This window comes from Calliopsis andreniformis, unplaced genomic scaffold (assembly GCF_051401765.1).
Source record: "Calliopsis andreniformis isolate RMS-2024a unplaced genomic scaffold, iyCalAndr_principal scaffold0026, whole genome shotgun sequence".
Classification (NCBI taxonomy): Eukaryota; Metazoa; Arthropoda; class Insecta; order Hymenoptera; family Andrenidae; genus Calliopsis; species Calliopsis andreniformis.
This window is the reverse complement of record NW_027480435.1, coordinates 9,396,846-9,408,425: the sequence shown is the minus strand read 5'-3', so window position 1 is coordinate 9,408,425 and position 11,580 is coordinate 9,396,846.

Below are 11,580 nucleotides of genomic sequence, written 5' to 3'. Positions count from 1 at the left end.
GTTTTATACGATGGAAAAACTGTTCTATTTATTTTGTATTTTATGCTTCGGGCGTTAACTTCTAAGGCCCTAACTGTTTGATCTGGTGGAGCAACGCCCTAGAGTGAAGCATAGGTTGCCCGGAACGTAGAAGTGACCACAACTTTCACACTGATTGCTATTATTCGTTTTATACGATGGAAAAACTGTTATATTTATGTTGTATATTATGCTTCTGGCGTTGCCTTCTAAGGAACTACCTATTCCATCTGGTGGAGCATCACTCTACAGTGAAGCCTAGGTTGCCCGGGACGTAGAAATGACCATAACTTTCACACTGGTAGCAATTATTCATTTTATCCGATGGAAAAACTGTAGTACTTATATTGTATTTTATGCTTCTAGCGTTGACTTCTAAGGCACTAACTATTCGATCTGGTGGTGCAACGCCCTAGTGTGAAGCCTAGGTTGCCGGGAACGTAGAATGTGCCATCACTTTCAAACTGGTTGCAATTATTCCTGTTATATGATGGAAACACTGTTGTACTTTTATTGCATTTTATGCTTCGGGCGTTGACTTCTGAGGCCGTAGCCATTCGATGTCATAGTGTGAAGCCTAGGATGCCCGGAACGTAGAAATGACCATAACTTTCATACTGGCTGCAATCATTCGTTTTATATGATGGAAGAACTGTTGTATTTATATTGTATTTTATGCTGCTGGCGTTCACTTCTTAGGCCCTAACTATTCGATCTGGTGGAACAACGCCCTGGGGTGAAACCTAGGTTGCCCGGAACGTAGAAGTGACCATAACTTTCAACTGGTTGCTATTATTCGTTTTATACGATGGAAAAACTGTTCTATTTATTTTGTATTTTATGCTTCGGGCGTTAACTTCTAAGGCCCTAACTGTTTGATCTGGTGGAGCAACGCCCTAGAGTGAAGCATAGGTTGCCCGGAACGTAGAAATGACCACAACTTTCACACTGATTGCTATTATTCGTTTTATACGATGGAAAAACTGTTATATTTATGTTGTATATTATGCTTCTGGCGTTGCCTTCTAAGGAACTACCTATTCCATCTGGTGGAGCATCACTCTACAGTGAAGCCTAGGTTGCCCGGGACGTAGAAATGACCATAACTTTCACACTGGTAGCAATTATTCATTTTATACGATGGAAAAACTGTTGTACTTATATTGCATTTTATTCCTCTGGTGTTGAATTCTAAGTCCCTAGCTATTCGATCCGGTGGAGCAGCGCCCTAGAGTGAAGCCTAGATTACCCGGAACGTAGTAATGACCAGTACTATCACACTGTTTGCAGTTATTCCTGTTATACGATGAAAAGCTGTTGCATCTTTATCGTATTTTATGCTTCTGTCGTTGACTTCTAAGGCCCTAACTATTCCATCTGGTCTAGCAACGTCCTAGAGTGAAGCCTAGGTTGACCGGAACGTAGAAATGACTATAACATTCACACTGGGTGCCATTAATCGTTTTCTACGATGGAAAAGCTGTTGTATTTATATCGTATTTTATGCTTCTGGCGTTGACTTCTTAGGCCCTAACTATTCGATCTGGTGGAGCAACGCCCTAGTGTGAAGCCTAGATTGCTCGGGACGTAGAAATGACCATTACCTTCACAATGTTTGCAATTATTCATTTTATAAGATGGCAAAGCTGTTGTATTTATATTGTATTTTATGCTTCCGGCGTTAACTTCTAAGGCCGTAGCTATCAGATGTGGAGCAGCAACGCCCTAGAGTGACACGTAGGTTGCCAGGCACGTAGAAATGACCATTACTTTCACAATGTTCGCAATCATTCATTTTATACGATGGAAAAACTGTTGTACTTATATTGTATTTTATGCTTCGGGCGTTGACTTCTAAGGCCCTGACTATTCGAACTGATGGAGCAACGCCCTAGAGTGAAGCCTAGGTTGCTCGGAACGTATAAATGACCATAACTTCCACACTGGTTGCAATTATTCGTTTTATACGATGGAAAAGCTGTTGTATTTATATCGTTTTTTATGCTCCTGGCGTTGACTTCTAAGGCCCTAACTATTCGATTTGGTGGAGCAACGCCCTACAGTGAAGCCTAGGTTGCCCGGAACGTAGAAATGACCAGTACTTTCACACTGGTTACAGTTATTCGTTTTATACAATGGAAAAACTGTTCTATTTATTTTGCATATTATGCTTCGGGCGTTGACTTCTAAGGCCCTATCTATTCGAACTGGTGGAGAAACGCCCTAGAGTGAAGCCTAGGTTGCCCGGAACGTGGAAATGACCATAACTTTCACACTGGTTGCTATTATTCGTTTTATACGATGGAAAAGCTGTTATATTTAATTGCGTTTTGTGCTTCTGGCATTGAATTCTAAGTCCCTATCTTTTCCATCTGGTGGAGCAACACCCTAGAGTGCAGCCCAGGTTGCCCGGAACGTAGAAATGACCATTACTTTCACAATGTCTGCAATTATTCATATCATACGATGGAAAAACTGTTGTACTTATATTGTATTTTATCCTCCTGGCGTTGAATTCTATGTCCCTAGCCATTCGATCTGGTGGAGCAACGCCCTAGTGTGAAACCTAGGTTACCCGGAACGTAGAAATGACCAGTACTTTCAGACTGGTTGCTGTTATTCGTTTCATACGATGGAAAAGCTGTTATATTTATTTTGCATTTTATGCTTCGGGCGCTGACTTCTAAGGCCCTAGCTATTCCATCTGGTGGAGCAACACCCAGGAGTGCAGTCTAGGTTGCCCGGAACGTAGAAATGACCATTACTTTCACAATGGTTGCAGTTATTCGTTTTATACGATGGAATAACCGTTCTATGTATTTTGCATTTTATGCTTCGGGCGTTTACCTCTAAGGACCTAACTACTCGATCTGGTGGAGCAACGCCCTAGAGTGAAGCCTAGGTTGCCCGGGAAGTAGAAATGACCATAACTTTCACACTGGTTGCTATTATTCCTTTTATACGATTGAAAAGCTGTTAAATTTATATTGCATTTTATGCTTCTGGCATTGAATTCTCAGTCCCTAGCAATTCCATCTGGTGTAGCAACACCCTAGAGTGAAGCCTAGGTAGCCCGGAACGTAGAAGTGACCATTACTTCCACACTGTTTGCAAATATACATTATATACGATGGAAAAGCTGTTGTACTTATATTGTAACTTATGCTTCTGGCGTTGACTTCTTAGGCCCTAACCATTTGATCTGGTGGAGCACCGCCCTAGAGTGAAGCCTAGGTTGCCCGTGACGTAGAACATACCATTACCTTCACACTGGTTGCAATTATTCCTGTTATACGATGGAAAAACTGCTGCACCTTTATTGTATTTTAGCTTCTGGCGTTGACTTCATAGCCCCTAACTATTCGATCTGGTGGAGCAATGTCCTAGAGTGAAGCCTAGGTTGACCGGAACGTAGAAATGACCATAACATTCACAGTGGCTGCCATTAATCGTTTTCTACGATGGAAAAGCTGTTGTATTTATATCGTATTTTATGCTTCTGGCGTTGACTTCTTAGGCCCTAACTATTCGATCTGGTGGAGCAACGCCCTAGAGTGATGCCTAGGTTGCCCGGAACGTAGAAATGACCATTACTTCCACTATGTCTGCAATTATTCATTTCATACGATGGAAAAACTGTTGTACTTATATTGTATTTTATCCTTCTGGCGTTGAATTCTATGTCCCTAGCCATTCGATCTGGTGGAGCAACGCCCTAGTGTGAAACCTAGGTTACCCGGAACGTAGAAATGACCAGTACTTTCCAACTGGTTGCTGTTACTCGTTTCATACGATGGAAAAGCTGTTATATTTATTTTGCATTTTATGCTTCGGGCGTTGACTTCTAAGGCCCTAGGTATTCCATCTGGTGGAGCAACACCCTAGAGTGCAGCCTAGGTTGCCCGGAACGTAGAAATGACCATTACTTTCACACTGCTTGCTATTATTCATCTTATACGATGGAAAAGCTGCTGTATTTATATTGTATTTTATGCTCCTGGCGTTGACTTCTAAAGCCGTAGCTATTAGATGTGGTGGAGCAACGCCCTAGAGTGACACCTAGGTTGACCGGAACGTAGAAATGACCATTACTTTCACAATGTCTGCAATTATTCATTTTATGCGATGGAAAAACTTTTGTTCTTCAATTGTATTTTATCCTTCTGGCGTTGAAGTCGAAGTCCCTAGCTATTCGAACTGGTGGAGCAACGCCCTAGAGTGAAACCTAGGTTACCCGGAACGTAGAAATGACCAGTATCTTCACACTGGTTGCAGTTATCCGTTTTATACAATGGAAAAACTGTTCTATTTATTTTGCATTTTATGCTTCGGGCGTTGACTTCTAAGGACCTAACTATTCGATCCGGTGGAGCAACGCCCTAGAGTGAAGCCTAGGTTGCCCGGGAAGTAGAAATGACCATAACTTTCACACTGGTTGCTATTATTCGTTTTATACGATGGAAAAGCTGTTATATTTATATTGCATATTATGCTTCTGGCATTGAATTCTAAGTCCCTAGCTATTCCATCTGGTGGAGCAACACCCTAGCGTGATGCCTAGGTTGCCCGGAACGTTGAAATGACCATAACTTTCACACTGGTTGCTATTATTCGTTTTATACGATGGAAAAGCTGTTATATTTATATTGCATATTATGCTTCTGGCATTGAATTCTAAGTCCCTAACTATTCCATCTGGTGGAACAACGCCCTGGGGTGAAGCCTAGGTTGCCCGGAAAGTAGAAATGACCATAACTTTCACACTGGTAGCAATTATTCGCTTTATACGATGGAAAAACTGTTCTATTTATTTTGTATTTTATGCTTCAGGCGTTGACTTCTAAGGCCCTAACTACTCGATCTGGTAGAGCAACGCCCTAGAGTGAAGCCCAGGTTGCCCGGTACGTAGAAATGACCATAACTTTCACACTGGTTGCTATTATTCGTTTTATACGATGGAAAAACTGTTGTACTTATATTGTATTTTATTCTTATGGCGTTGAATTCTAAGTCCCTAGCTATTCGATCTGGTGGAGCAACGCCCTAGAGTGAAACCTAGGTTACCCGGAACGTAGAAATGACAAGTACTTTCATACTGTTTGCAGTTATTCCTGTTATACGATGAAAAAACTTTTGCATCTTTATTGTATTTTATGCTTCGGGCGTTGGCTTCTAAGGCCCTAACTGTTTGATCTGGTGGAGCAACGCCCTAGAGTGAAGCCTAGGTTGCCCGGAACGTAGAAATGACCATAACTTTCACACTGGCTGCTATTGTTCGTTTTATACGATGGTAAAACTGTTATATTTATATTGCATTTTATGCTTCTGGCGTTCACTTCTTAAGCCCTAACTATTCGATCTGGTGGAACAACGCCCTAGGGTGAAGCCTAGGTTGCCGGGAACGTAGAAATGACCATAACTTTTACACTGGTAGCAATTATTCGTTTTATACGATGGAAGAGCTGTTGTATTTATATTGTATTTTATGCCTCTGGCGTTGACCTCTAAGGCCCTATCTATTCGATGTGGTGGAGCAACGGCCTAGAGTGACGCCTAGGTTGCCCGGAACGTAGAAATGACCATAACTTTCACACTCGTTGCAATTATTCGTTTTATACGACGGAAAAGCTGTGGTATTTATATCGTATTTTATGTTTCTGGCGTTGACTTCTTAGGCACTAACTATTCGATCAGGAGGAGCAACGCCCTAGAGTGAAACCTAGTTTGCCCGGAACGTGGAACTGACCATAACTTTCACACTGGTTGCAATTGTTCCTGTTATACGATGGAAAAGCTCTTGTATATTTAATGTATTTTATGCTTCGGGCGTTGACTTCTAAGGCCGTAGCTATTAGATGTGGTGGAGCATCGCCCTAGAGTGACGCCTAAGGTGCTCGGAACGTAGAAATGACCATTCCTTTCACACTGTTTGCAACTATTCATTTTATACGATGGAAAAGCTGTTCTATTTATTTTGTATTTTATGCTTCGGGCGTTGACTTCTAAGCCCCTAACTATTCGATCTGGTGGTGCAACGCACTAGAGTGAAGCCTAGGTTGCCTGGAACGGAGAAATAACCATAACTTTCACACTGGTTGCAATTATTCGTTTTATACGATGGAAAAGCTGTTGTATTTATATCGTTTTTTATGCTCCTGGCGTTGACTTCTTAGGCCCTAACTATTCCATCTGGTGGAACAACGCACTAGGGTAAAGCCCAGATTGCGCGGAACGTAGAAATGACCATAACTTTCACACTGGTAGCAATTTTTCGTTTTATACGATAGAAAAACTGTTCTATTTATTTTATATTTTATGCTTCGGGCGTTTACTTCTATGGCCCTAACTATTCGATCTGGTGGAGCAACGCCCTAGAGTGAAGCCTAGGTTGCCCGGTACGTAGAAGTGACCATCACTATCAAACTGGTTGCAATTATTTGTTTTATGCAATGGAAAAGCTGTTGTATTTATATCGTATTTTATGCTTCTGGCATCGACTTCTTAGGCCATAACTATTCCATCTGGTGGAACAACGCCCTGGGGTGAAGCCTAGGTTGCCCGGAAAGTAGAAATGACCATAACTTTCACACTGGTAGCAATTATTCGCTTTATACGATGGAAAAACTGTTCTATTTATTTTGTATTTTATGCTTCGGGCGTTGACTTCTAAGGCCCTAACTATTCGATCTGGTAGAGCAACGCCCTAGAGTGAAGCCCAGGTTGCCCGGTACGTAGAAATGACCATAACTTTCACACTGGTTGCTATTATTCGTTTTATACGATGGAAAAACTGTTGTACTTATATTGTATTTTATTCTTATGGCGTTGAATTCTAAGTCCCTAGCTATTCGATCTGGTGGAGCAACGCCCTAGAGTGAAACCTAGGTTACCCGGAACGTAGAAATGACAAGTACTTTCATACTGTTTGCAGTTATTCCTGTTATACGATGAAAAAACTTTTGCATCTTTATTGTATTTTATGCTTCGGGCGTTGGCTTCTAAGGCCCTAACTGTTGGATCTGGTGGAGCAACGCCCTAGAGTGAAGCCTAGGTTGCCCGGAACGTAGAAATGACCATAATTTTCACACTGGCTGCTATTGTTCGTTTTATACGATGGTAAAACTGTTATATTTATATTGTATTTTATGCTTCTGGCGTTGACTTCTTAGGCCCTAACTAATCGATCTGTTGGAACAACGCCCTAGAGTGAAGCCTAGGTATCCTGGAACGTAGAAATGACCATCACTTTCACACGGGTTGCCATTATTCCTGTTATAGGATGGAAAGACTGTTGTATTTTTATGGTATTTTATACTTCAGGCGTCGACTTCTGAGGCTGTAGCTATTCGATGTGGTGGAGCAACGCCCTAGAGTGACGCCTAGGTTGCCTGGAACGTAAAAATGACCATTACTTTCACAATGTTTCCAATTATTCATTTTATACGATGGAAAAACTGTTGTACTTATATTGTATTTTATTCTTATGGCGTTGACTTCTAAGGCCGTAGCTATTAGATGTGGTGGAGCATCGCCCTAGAGTGACGCCTAGGGTGCTCGGAACGTAGAAATGACCATTCCTTTCACACTGTTTGCAATTATTCATTTTATACGATGGAAAAGCTGTTCTATTTATTTTGTATTTTATGCTTCGGACGTTGACTTCTAAGCCCCTAACTATTCGATCTGGTGGTGCAACGCACTAGAGTGAAGCCTAGGTTGCCTGGAACGGAGAAATAACCATAACTTTCACACTGGTTGCTTTTATTCGTTTTATACGATGGAAAACCTGTTATATTTATATTGTATTTTAAGCTTCTGGCGTTGACTTCTTAAGCCCTAACTATTCTATCTGGTGGAACAACGCCCTAGAGTGAAGCCTAGGTTGCCCGGAACGTAGAAATGACCACCACATTCACACTGGTTGCAATTATTCCTGTTATACGATGGAAAAACTCTTGTATATTTATTGCATTTTATGCTTCTGGCGTTGAGTTCTAAGGCCCTAACTATACGACCTGGTGGAGCAACGCCCTAGAGTGAAGCCTAGGTTGCCCGGAACGTAGAAATGATCATCACTTTCACACTGGTTGCAATTATTCCTGTTATACGATGGAAAAACTCTTGTATATTTATTGTATTTTATGCTCCGGGCGTTGACTTCTATGGCCCTACCTATTCGATCTGTTGGAGCAACACCCTACAGTTAAGCCTAGGCTGCCCGGAAAGTAGAAATAAACATAACTTTCACACTGGCAGCAATTATTCGCTTTTTACGATGGAAAAACTGTAGTATTTATTTTGTATTTTATGCTTCGGCCGTGGACTTCTAAGGGCCTAACTACTCGATCTGGTGGAGCAACGCCCTAGAGTGAAGCATAGGTTGCCCGGAACGTAGAAATGACCATAACTTTCACAATGTTTGCAATTATTCATTTTATACGATGGAAAAACTGTTGTACTTATATTGTATTTTATTCTTCTGCCGTTGAATTCTATGTCCCTAGCTATTCGATCTGGTGGAGATACGCCCTAGAATGAAACCTAGGTTACCCGGAACGTAGGAATGACCTGTACTTTCACACTGTTTGCAGTTATTCCTGTTATTCGATGGAAAAACTCTTGTATATTTATTGTATTTTATGCTCCGGGCGTTGACTTCCATGGCCCTACCTATTCGATCTGTTGGAGCAACACCCTGCAGTTAAGCCTAGGTTGCCCGGAACGTAGAAATAAACATAACTTTCACACTGGCAGCAATTATTCGCTTTTTACAATGGAAAAACTGTTCTATTTATTTTGTATTTTATGCTTCGGCCGTGGACTTCTAAGGCCCTAACTACTCGATCTGGTGGAGCAACGCCCTAGAGTGAAGCATAGGTTGACCGGAACGTAGAAATGACCATTACTATCACACTCGTTGCAAATTATTCCTGCTATACGATGGAAAAACTGTTGCATTTTTATTGCATTTTAAGCTTCGGGCATTGACTTCTAAGGCCCTAACTATTCGATCTGGTGGAGCAACGCCCTAGAGTGAAGCCTAGGTTGTTCGGAATGTAGAAATGACCATAACTTTCACACTGGTTGCAATTATTCGTTTTATACGATGGAGAAACTGTTGCATCTTTATCGTATTCTATGCTTCTGGCGTTGACTACTTAGGCCGTAACTATTCGATCTGGAGGAGCAACGCCCTGGAGTGAAACCTAGGTTGCCCGGAACGCAGAAATGACCACTACTATCACACTGGTTGCAAATTATTCCTGCTATGCGATGGAAAAACTGTAATATTTATATTGTATTTTATGCTTCTGGCGTTGCCTTCTTATGCCCTAACTGTTCGATCTGGTGGAACAACGCCCTAGAGTGAAGACTAGGTTTCCCGGAACGTAGAAATGACCAGTACTTTCACACGGTTTGCAATTATTCCTGCTATACGATGAAAAACAGTTGCATCTTTATCGAATTTTATGCTTCTGGCGTTGACTTCTAAGGCCCTAACTATTCTATCTGGTGGATCAACGCCCTAGTGTGTAGCCTAGGTTGCTCGGAATGTAGAAATGACCATAACTTTCACACTGGTAGCAATTATTCGCTTTATACGATGGAAAAACTGTTCTATTTATTTTGTATTTTATGCTTCGGGCGTTGACTTCTAAGGCCCTAACTATTCGATCTGGTAGAGCAACGCCCTAGAGTGAAGCCCAGGTTGCCCGGTACGTAGAAATGACCATAACTTTCACACTGATTGCTATTATTCGTTTTATACGATGGAAAAACTGTTGTACTTATATTGTATTTTATTCTTATGGCGTTGAATTCTAAGTCCCTAGCTATTCGATCTGGTGGAGCAACGCCCTAGAGTGAAACCTAGGTTACCCGGAACGTAGAAATGACAAGTACTTTCATACTGTTTGCAGTTATTCCTGTTATACGATGAAAAAACTTTTGCATCTTTATTGTATTTTATGCTTCGGGCGTTGGCTTCTAAGGCCCTAACTGTTGGATCTGGTGGAGCAACGCCCTAGAGTGAAGCCTAGGTTGCCCGGAACGTAGAAATGACCATAATTTTCACACTGGCTGCTATTGTTCGTTTTATACGATGGTAAAACTGTTATATTTATATTGTATTTTATGCTTCTGGCGTTGACTTCTTAGGCCCTAACTAATCGATCTGTTGGAACAACGCCCTAGAGTGAAGCCTAGGTATCCTGGAACGTAGAAATGACCATCACTTTCACACGGGTTGCCATTATTCCTGTTATAGGATGGAAAGACTGTTGTATTTTTATGGTATTTTATACTTCAGGCGTCGACTTCTGAGGCTGTAGCTATTCGATGTGGTGGAGCAACGCCCTAGAGTGACGCCTAGGTTGCCTGGAACGTAAAAATGACCATTACTTTCACAATGTTTCCAATTATTCATTTTATACGATGGAAAAACTGTTGTACTTATATTGTATTTTATTCTTATGGCGTTGACTTCTAAGGCCGTAGCTATTAGATGTGGTGGAGCATCGCCCTAGAGTGACGCCTAGGGTGCTCGGAACGTAGAAATGACCATTCCTTTCACACTGTTTGCAATTATTCATTTTATACGATGGAAAAGCTGTTCTATTTATTTTGTATTTTATGCTTCGGACGTTGACTTCTAAGCCCCTAACTATTCGATCTGGTGGTGCAACGCACTAGAGTGAAGCCTAGGTTGCCTGGAACGGAGAAATAACCATAACTTTCACACTGGTTGCTTTTATTCGTTTTATACGATGGAAAACCTGTTATATTTATATTGTATTTTAAGCTTCTGGCGTTGACTTCTTAAGCCCTAACTATTCTATCTGGTGGAACAACGCCCTAGAGTGAAGCCTAGGTTGCCCGGAACGTAGAAATGACCACCACATTCACACTGGTTGCAATTATTCCTGTTATACGATGGAAAAACTCTTGTATATTTATTGCATTTTATGCTTCTGGCGTTGAGTTCTAAGGCCCTAACTATACGATCTGGTGGAGCAACGCCCTAGAGTGAAGCCTAGGTTGCCCGGAACGTAGAAATGATCATCACTTTCACACTGGTTGCAATTATTCCTGTTATACGATGGAAAAACTCTTGTATATTTATTGTATTTTATGCTCCGGGCGTTGACTTCTATGGCCCTACCTATTCGATCTGTTGGAGCAACACCCTACAGTTAAGCCTAGGCTGCCCGGAAAGTAGAAATAAACATAACTTTCACACTGGCAGCAATTATTCGCTTTTTACGATGGAAAAACTGTAGTATTTATTTTGTATTTTATGCTTCGGCCGTGGACTTCTAAGGGCCTAACTACTCGATCTGGTGGAGCAACGCCCTAGAGTGAAGCATAGGTTGCCCGGAACGTAGAAATGACCATAACTTTCACAATGTTTGCAATTATTCATTTTATACGATGGAAAAACTGTTGTACTTATATTGTATTTTATTCTTCTGCCGTTGAATTCTATGTCCCTAGCTATTCGATCTGGTGGAGATACGCCCTAGAATGAAACCTAGGTTACCCGGAACGTAGGAATGACCTGTA